Genomic DNA, 9,836 nt, shown 5'->3' on the forward strand with positions numbered 1-9,836 from the left:
CACAATTTCCACATTTGAGCCTGGCCAACATGGTGAAACCCTGTCCCTACTAAAAATGCAAAAAAAAAAATGAGCCGGGTGTGGTGGCAGGTGCCTGTAATCCCAGCTACTCGGGAGGCTGAGCCAGGAGAATCGCTTGAACCTGGGAGGTGGAAGTTGCAGCGCGTCCAGATCGCACCACTGCACTCCAGCCTGGGCAACAGAGCGAGACCCTGTCTGAAAAAAAAAATTCCGTATCTGATCTTCCAAAGTTTTTTTTTTTTAAGTGAAATGTTCTAATTTTTGTTTAATACGGTCGTGGGTCACCACTGACTGGATACAGTCTAAGAAACACATTGGCAGTTTTCTTGTGTGAACGTCATAGAGAGTGCTTACACAAACCTCAGTGGCATAGCCTATTACCTATGTAGGCTGTATGGTTTAACCTATTGCTCCTAGGCAACAGACCTGTACAGCGTGTTGTTATGTAAATACTATAGGGAGTTGTAATAGAATGGTAAGTACTTGTGTATCTAAACAGAAGGTACAGTATATAATAGGGGACCATTATGTGGTTCATTGTTGGTTGATATGTGAGACATAACTGCTTCAATATCTGCTATGTCCTTTGAAGTTGCTTGACTATATTGGTTTAAGGGAAAAACTCCAATATGCTTTGAATCAAAGCAAATACATAATTCTTAACTCTTCGTATGAGGTTAAAAAAAGTACAGAGTAGGCCAGGTGTGGTGGCTCACACCTGTAATGACAGCACTTTGGGAGGCCAAGGTGGGTAGATCGCCTGGGGTCAGGTGTTTGAGACCAGCCTGGCCAAGATGGTGAAACCGCATCTCTACTAAAAAAAAAAATTAGCTGGTCTTGGTGGTGGGCACCTGTAATCCCAGCTACTCCGGAGGCTGAGGCAGAAGAATTGCTTGAACCCAGGAGGTAGAGGTTGCTGTAAGCCGAGTTCACGCCATTGCATTCCAGCCTGGGTGACGAGTGAAACTTGTCTCAAAAAAAGCTACAACTAAATCTAGTATGGTATGTATTTTCCAGATTTGCTTTCATAAACATTCTATTCTCATTTTGCCCTCTAAGTATAGTCTTTAGAGGTGGTGTGGGGCAACTGTTGACTTGGCAACAGTGAAAACGGCCAGAGAACAGACCTTGCTGAGGTTATCACTAAATAGGGATCCTGGGAACAGAATTCAAATGTGTGTACACTTGGTGTGTTGTTTTTCCTGTGGGTTGATTAGTAGGCAAGAATCCTTTAAAAACAAGCCCTATGGGATCATAGATCTCTGCACGGACTGCCAGAGCAGAGTTTATAGGGAATAGTGAGGATACAGTAAAAGCAAATGCAGAGGATAGTGACGTGGCATGAACTGACAGCAAAGAAGCTTTAATACCCCTGGGGGTTGGGGAAGGACTAGGAAACACCTGAGCGCTGTTGGTCATTACACGATGGGGGCCTGAAACAGTGATGAACAGATTTGCCTTTAATTCTGAAGTATAGGTAGAATAGACGAGTTTTTGATAAGCCTTTTAACCATAGAATCCATCTGCCAGTGTTTAGTTAGTTGTAATCCCCAACCTTCCCACCCCAGGCAGTGGTAATAGATGTTTTCAAATCACAGATTTTCTTTTTTTTCTTTCTTTTTTTTTTTTTTTTTTGAGACGGAGCCTTGCTCTGTCGCCCAGGCTGGAGTGCAGTGGCATGATCTCGGCTCACTGCAAGCTCCGCCTCCCGGGTTCACGCCATTCTCCTACCTCAGCCTCCCGAGTAGCTGGGACTACAGGCGCCAGCCACAACGCCCGGCTAATTTTTGTATTTTTAGTAGAGACAGGGTTTCACCGTGGTCTCGATTTCCTGACCTCGTGATCCGCCCGCCTCGGCCTCGCAAAGTGCTGGGATTACAAGCGTGAGCCACCGCGCCCGGCCTCAAATCACAGATTTTCTTAATCGTTCTATACTCGTTGTAATGACATATTTAAAGAAATCACCAGTTTTTCTTACAAAATAAAACAGGTAAAGGGTTTTGGCTTATAGAATATTACCAAAAACATTGTCGAAAAGCATAACAGAAGTACTTTAATATCCTACCTTGAACTACTCCGTTAGGCTTTTCAACAGTTTTTTTGGAGCAAGCCTTGCCTTGTTAAATCTGACCAATTACTTGAGTGTTTGCTAGCCCTAAGGCTGCCCTTCGTTTTTTTTTTTTTTTTTAAATCCTACCCACAGGAAGGAACACCTTTTGTTGTTGTTGTTGTTTCTGAGACGGAGTCTCACTCTGTCGCCCAGGCTGGAGTGCAGTGGTGTGATCTCAGCTAACTGCAATCTTTGCCGCCTAGGTTCAAGCAATTCTCTTGCCTCAGCCTCCTGGGTAGCTAAGATTACAGGCGTGAGCCACCACACCCGGCTAATTTTTTTGTATTTTTATTAGAGACTGGGTTTCACCATGTTGGCCAGGCTGGTCTTGAACTCCTGACCTCGTGATCCGCCCGCCTCAGCCTCCCAAAGTGCTGTGATTACCGGCGTGAGCCACCACGCCTGGCCAGGACACATATTTTTATGATAAACCGACTTCAACTGTCAAAGGAAAAAAAATTTGTTTTAACTAAGCCACCTTGGGGGCTGGATGTGGCTTTGGGAGGCCAAGGTAGGAGGATTGCTTGAGCCTGAGTTCAGAATCAGCCTGAGCAACAGCGAGACCCAGTCTCTACAAAACATTTCCACAATTAGCCAAGCGTAGTGGTGCACGTCTGTAGTCCCAGCTACTCAGGAGGCTGAAGAAGGAGGATCACAAGCCCAGGATTTCAAGGCTGCAGTGAGCTATGATTGTGCCATGGCACTGCAGCCTGGGGTACAAAGATCTTGTCTCAAAAGCCACTTTGAGGCATGTTTTCTGGGATCAGTACAGAAAGTTAATATCTTCTCTTTTTTTTTTTTTTTTGAAACGGAGTTTCGCTCTTGTTGCCCAGGCTGGAGTGCAATGGCGCGATCTTGGATCACTGCAACCTCCGCCTCCTGGGTTCAAGCGATTCTCCTGCCTCAGCCTCCTGAGTAGCTGGGATTATAGGTGTGCGCCACTACCCCGGCTAATTTTGTGTTTTTAGTAGAGATGGGGGTTTCTCCATGTTGGTCAGGCTGGTCTTGAACTCCCGACCTCAGGTGATTCACCCGCCTCGGCCTCCCAAAGTGCTGAGATTACAGGCGTGAGCCACCGCGCCCGGCCGAAAGTTAATATCTTGCCCTTTAAACAGAGTCGACAGTACTTTTGAGTGATGAGAATGGTTGACTGGCTGTACCAGTATCAGACATCAAAAAGTATAAGGAAGAGAACTTCTTATCAGACAGCAATTGGTTGATTAGAAAAACTAGTGAACAAGAACCCTGCATTCTTTTGGTTTCTCAGAGATTGAGCTTGATGTGCGTCAAATGTGGGTTAATCAGGATTTAAGGCACAGATCTTGGTACTTAGTACTTGGATTCATGGTAATCATGGAGGCCCCAGGGGGAAGTTCTGTTCTGTTGTAGCAGTTTGGGAAATGTGTATAAAAGTCTTGTGGGGTTAGGGATGAGGTTGGGGGGATGGACAGATGCAGGGATGAGAAATGTGTGTCATCATAGGGGAGCAATTAATACTCATTGGAAAAAAAACTCAGGAACTGCAGACAAGCTAAAATCACCCATAATTCGCTTAAACAACTAAGTAGCTATTTAAAGATGCATTTTTCTCAGATCCTATTCTATGCTTACATGGTTATACAAAGTGGTATTGTGCATCCTATTTTGTAGTCTTTATCATACTGTGACCTTTCTCCCATTTCAATGAATACACTTACACAGCATTTGTAAGCACTGTGTAGTATTTTATTTCAAGAATATTTGTCAGACATTTAGGCTTTTTCGCATTTAAACAAGCATTGTCAAACGAAAAACTAATCTCTGCTAACCCACACAGATAGACCTAAAGATGTCTCTGCTTATAACAATCCCCATTTGTTCCATGAGTTTGCAATAGAAATACTTGGTTGAAACACCAAGTAATTTTTAGAATTAGAATTGAGAATTTCTAAACATTAGGTTTAAAAAGATGATGGGAAGCAGCTTATCAATTGGTAACAATTGTTTTTATTTCAAGATTGTGAAAGCTAGGATTACATTTTTTAAAACCTCAAAAAGTATAAAGTAAGAAACCATTTAGGGGCCCTGCATGGTGCCTCATGCCTGAAATCCCAGCATTTTGGGAGGCCGAGGTGGGCAGATCACTTGAGCTTGAGGTCAGGAGTTTGAGACCAGCCGAGCCGACAAGGCAAAACCCCATCTCTACTAAAATACAAAAATTAGCCCGTGGTGGGCACCTGTAGTCTCAGCTACTCGGGAGGCTGAGACTGGAGAATCACTTGAACCCAGGAGGCAGAGGTTGCAGTGAGCCAAGATCTGCCACTGCACTCCAGCCTGGGCAAAAGAGCAAGACTCTGCCTCAAAAAAACAAATAAAAAAACCATTTAATCCCAGAAGCTAAAAGCAATTATTTTAGGGTGAATTTTTTTCATATGTTTGGGTTTTTCCTTTTTTTTTTTTTTTTTTTTGAGATGGAGTCTTGCTCTTTCACCCAGGCTAGAGTGCAGTGGCGCGATCTCGGCTCACTGCAGGCTCCGCCCCCCGGGGTTCACGCCATTCTCCTGCCTCAGCCTCCCGCGTAGCTGGGACTACAGGCACCCGCCACCTCGCCCGGCTAATTTTTTGTATTTTTAGTAGAGACGGGGTTTCACCGTGTTAGCCAGGATGGTCTCGATCTCCTGACCTCGTGATCCGCCCGCCTCGGCCTCCCAAAGTGCTGGGATTACAGGCTTGAGCCACCGCGCCCGGCCATTGGGTTTTTCCTTAACTGTAAAATGTTTTAATACTTGCTTAATAGTTCATCGTGTGGCAAAACCATAATTTGGCCATTACACTTTTTTTTATAATTATTAAGGGCTAGGTGCAGTGGCTCACGCCTGTAATCCCAGCACTTTGGGAGGCTGAGGCAGGCGGATCACGAGGTTAGGAGATGGAGATCATCCTGGCTAACACGGTGAAACCCCGTCTCTACTAAAAATACAAAAAGAAATTAGCCGGGCGTGGTGGTGGGCGCCTGTAGTCCCAGCTCCTTGGGAGGCTGAGGCAGGAGAATGGCGTGAACCCGGGAGGCAGAGGTTGCGGTGAGCCGAGATCGCGCCATTGCACTCCAGCCTAGGTGACAGAGCGAGACTCTGTCTCAGGAAAGAAAAAATTACTCTATTTGGGATAATACTGCTCATGCCAGCAGTACAGTATACTGACGCCCCTGTACCAGGCAACAAGTCCGTGTAGCCATCAACGTTTTTGGAAGCAAATAAGTATGGATATTTTTAAAATAATATCTACAAATACAAAACTGAATGGGAACAAAATGCATAAGAACAAATATTTAGGAGTAAAAGCTCATTTACCTTTGGAGTATTGGACATTTTCTCAGGATTGGATACAAATTCAATTTTAAACGAAGCTGCTATTAAGAAAAAAAAATCGGCAGGGCACAGTGGCTCATGCCTGTAATCCTAGCACTTTGGGAGGCCAAGGCAGGTGGATTACTTGGGGTCAGGAGTTGGAAACCAGCCCGGCCAACATGGTGAAACCCTGTCTCTACTAAAAATACAAAAAAATTAGCCAGGCGTGGTGGTGGGTGCCTGTAATCCCAGCTACTCCAGAGGCTGAGGCAGGAGAATCGCTTGAACTTGGGAGGCAGAGGTTGCACTGAACCGCACCACTGCACTCCAGCATGGGCGACAGTTAGACTCCGTCTCAGGGGAAAAAAAAAAATTATATATGTATGTATATATATATATATATATGGCCTGCATGGCTAGTTCCACTTTAGAATTACATATTAGCGTGGCTCACGCCTGTAATCTCAGCACTTTGGGAGGCCGAGGCCGGCGGATCACGAGGTCAGGAGATCGAGACCATCCTGGCTAACACAGTGAAATCCCGTCTCTACTGAAAATATAAAAAATTAGCCGGGCATGGTGGCAGGCGCCTGTAGTCCCAGCTACTCGGGAGGCTGAGGCAGGAGAATGGCGTGAACCCGGGAGGCGGAGCTTGCAGTGAGCCGAGATCGTGCCACTGCACTCCAGCCTGGGCAATAGAGTGAGACTCCGTCTCAAAACAAAACAGAAAAAAAAAAAAAAAGAAAAGAAAAAAGAATTACATATTAGCTTCCAGATGCTGATTCCACAAAAATCTTTTCCAGTGGAAAAAAGTAGGTAGATGTTTGAGATTTTTTGAGGGCGTGGAAATGTACAGTGCCATGGTTAGTGATGGAATTGAGGGGAAACGGCACGAAGATATGAGACACTCGCTGGGGTGAACGCAGACCGGCATCAGGGCAAGGGACATCATCTGTAGCTCCATTCCACCACCTCTCGGTTGCAAATGAACGTGACCTGACAACAGAAGGGGCTAAGGATATAGGTAACGGGCTTAACTGAAGAGACAATAATACCTTACTGACCCAGAGGGTCAGAGTGGATGATGCGGAACCTGGCAGTTAGTGCACCATAAACGTCTGCTTCCTTTCCTGAGTGATTTTCAGAACCTACAATCACTAGATTCCTGGCAGATTCCTGCCCACCTTCCACCCACCTGACAGCAATATATACTGTTGAGGAAAGCCTTTGAAACTACACTTAATTTAACCTTAAGCTGAGCATTATAATGGGGAACTCGTACTCATAAAGTCTGGCTGTGCTGTCTTGTTAGAGAGCGGCTTTTGTTAAGTCCCTCAGTGTTTCCTTACATCCTTAACTGTAAAGATTACTTTTGTGTTTTAGATTTAATCCATAACTGCAAATTACATTAAAAATGTATATATAATTTTATACTACAAATGTGATCTCTGAAAAGCACTTAATGTTACTCCTTAGAAAATTCTAATTTAAAAAATGTACGAATACTAATAATACATTGAAGTTATGTATGAGAATTTTAAAATACACTAATCTGTTATGCATGATTCATAGAGAAGAAAGATTGGGAGTCTTGCATGCTTGGCTGTTTCTATGTAAGGATGTGGTTGCATATTAAAACGTGCAAAATTGTCATTTCCACCAGTGCCCATTTAGATTTTCAAAAGAAATATATTTAAGACAGTCTTAAAGGTCATCACATGATTTCTCACTTTCTGCTTCAGTTCTCCTTATTTCTTCTATCTTTAAAAACAATATGAATGAAATATTAAATTCAACGAACTTAATTGAGCTAATATGAATAAAGCAGTCTCCTAGATACCGGGATGGGCAGAGCCTAGGTGCTTTGGTGGAGGGGTGCACTGCTCTCACACATTTTCAGGTCTCATCGTGGTTCTTGGTTGGTATCAAAAATGAGCATTTTTGGGCCGGGCGTGGTGGCTCACACCTATAATACCAGCACTTTGGGAGGCCGAGGTGGGTGGATCACGAGGTCAGGAGAGCGAGACCATCCTGGCTAACACTGAGAAACCCCATCTCTACTAAAAATACAACAAATTAGCCGGGGGTGATGGCAGGCGCCTGTAGTCCCAGCTACTCGGGAGGCTGAGGCAGGAGAATGGCATGAACCTGGGAGGTGGAGCTTGCAGTGAGCTGAGATCCTGCCACTGAACTCCAGCCTGGGCAACAGAGCGAGACTCCCTCTCAAAAAAAAAAAAAAAACAAAAAAACACACAACAGCATTTTTCTCTTCCAGGAAAAATATGTGACTGAAGTCTTTGACATAAAAAAGATCAGAACAAATGAGAAACACACAGTGTTCCTAAAGAAGAGTTAATATTTATTTTTATTTTTATTTTATTATTATTTTTTTGTTTGCGATGGAGTCTCGCTCTGTCGCCAGACTGGAGTGCAGTGGCACAATCTCAGTTCACTGCAACCTCTGCCTCCCGGGTTCAAGTGATTCTCCTGCCTCAGCCTCCCAAGTAGCTGGGATTACAGGTACTTGCCACCACACCTGGCTACTTTTTGTATTTTTAGCAGACACAGGGTTTCGCCATGTTGGTCAGGCTGGTCTCAAACTCTTGACCTCGTGATTTGCCCGCCTCGGCCTCCGAAAGTGCTGGAATTATAGTCATGAGCCACCTCGCCCGGCCCAATATATATTTTTTTAATCTTTGTAAATTCAGGGAGTACATGTGCAGATTTGTTACAGGAATGTATTGGGTAATGGTGAGGTTTAGGCTTCTAGTGTGTGCCCATCACCAGAACAGTGGATGTTGTACCTGTTGTGCCCTCCCCTCTTTTGGTGTCCCCAGTGTCCATATGTACCCAAGTTTCGCTCCCACTTATAAGTGAGAACATGAATTATTTGATTTTCTGTTTCTGAGTTATTTCACTTAGGATAATGGACTCCAGCTTCATCCACGTTGCTGCAAAAGACATGATTTCATCCTTTTTTATGGTTGTGCAATATTCCACGATGTATGTGTACCACATTTTCTTTATCCAGACATCTGCTGATGGGCACTTAGGTTGATTCCATGACTCCACTATTGGGAAAGGAGTAACAATTTGAAGGTGTCTATTTTTTTCTACGTAAGATGTAATGCAATACCAATCAGAATCCCAGTAGAATTTCCATTGGAAATAGGAAAAATTGTGAGACTAGCCAAAAATTTAATATACAATCAAAGTAGCATTTCAGCTTGTTGAGGAAGAGACCACTCAAAAAAGTTTCAGGTCAGGCATGGCAGCTCATGCCTCTAATTCCAGCACTTTGGGAGGTTGAGGCAGGCGGATCACCTGAGGTCAGGAGTTTGAGACCAGCCTGATCAACATGGTGAAACCCTATCTCTACTAAAAATACAAAAATTAGCCGGGCGTGGTGGTGCCCACCTGTAATCCCAGCTATGGGGGAGGCTGAGGCAGGAGAATCGCTTGAACCTGGGAAGCAGAGGTTGCACTCAGCCAAGATCGTGCCATTGCGCTCCAGCCTGGGCAACAAGAGTGAAACTCTGTCTGGAAAAAACAAAATAAAATAAAATGTTTCAGCTCAATTGGATATTCATTTTGGGAAATATAAATTAGTTCTCTACTTCACACCACACATAGGAATAAATTCCAGACAGATTTAACAATCCGTAGAAAAACTCTAAAAGCACCAGAGGAAAGTACAGGAGAATAATTTTATGATTATGAATTGAAGAAGGCCTTCCTTCCTCTGCCAGATAATAAATTCAGAAGCCGTAAAGAAAAGGTAGGAGTATTTGACCTCATAACAATTTAAACTTTTATACGGTTTGTTTGTATTTTAGAGAATGGGGTCTTACTCTGTCACCCAGACTGGAGTACAGTGGGGCAATCATATAGCTCAATACAGTCTCCAACTCCTAGGCTCAAGGGATCATTCTGCCTGACCAGTAGCTAGGACTAATGGTGCTCACCTGGCTTGATATGATTTTATGTCAACAAATACCTGAGAAATGTTAGATTGGGAGAAAATTTTTGTGACATATATAACAAAGGGCTAGATGTCAAACTATAGAAAGAATTCCTGGCCGGGTGCGGTGGCTCATGCTTGTAATCCCAGCACTTTGGGAGGCCGAGGCGGGCGGATCACGAGGTCAGGAGATCGAGACCACGGTGAAACCCCGCCTCTACTAAAAATACAAAAAAATTAGCCAGGCGTGGTGGTAGGCGCCTGTAGTCCCAGCTACTCGGAGAGGCTGAGGCAGGAGAATGGCGTGAACCCGGGAGGCAGAGCTTGCAGTGAGCCGAGATCGCGCCACTGCACTCCAGCCTGGGTGACAGAATGAGACTCTGTCTCAAAAAAAAAAAAAAAAAGAATTCCTATCATC

The sequence above is a fragment of the Symphalangus syndactylus genome, chromosome 5 (genome assembly GCF_028878055.3).
Source record: "Symphalangus syndactylus isolate Jambi chromosome 5, NHGRI_mSymSyn1-v2.1_pri, whole genome shotgun sequence".
In the NCBI taxonomy this organism is placed as follows: domain Eukaryota; kingdom Metazoa; phylum Chordata; class Mammalia; order Primates; family Hylobatidae; genus Symphalangus; species Symphalangus syndactylus.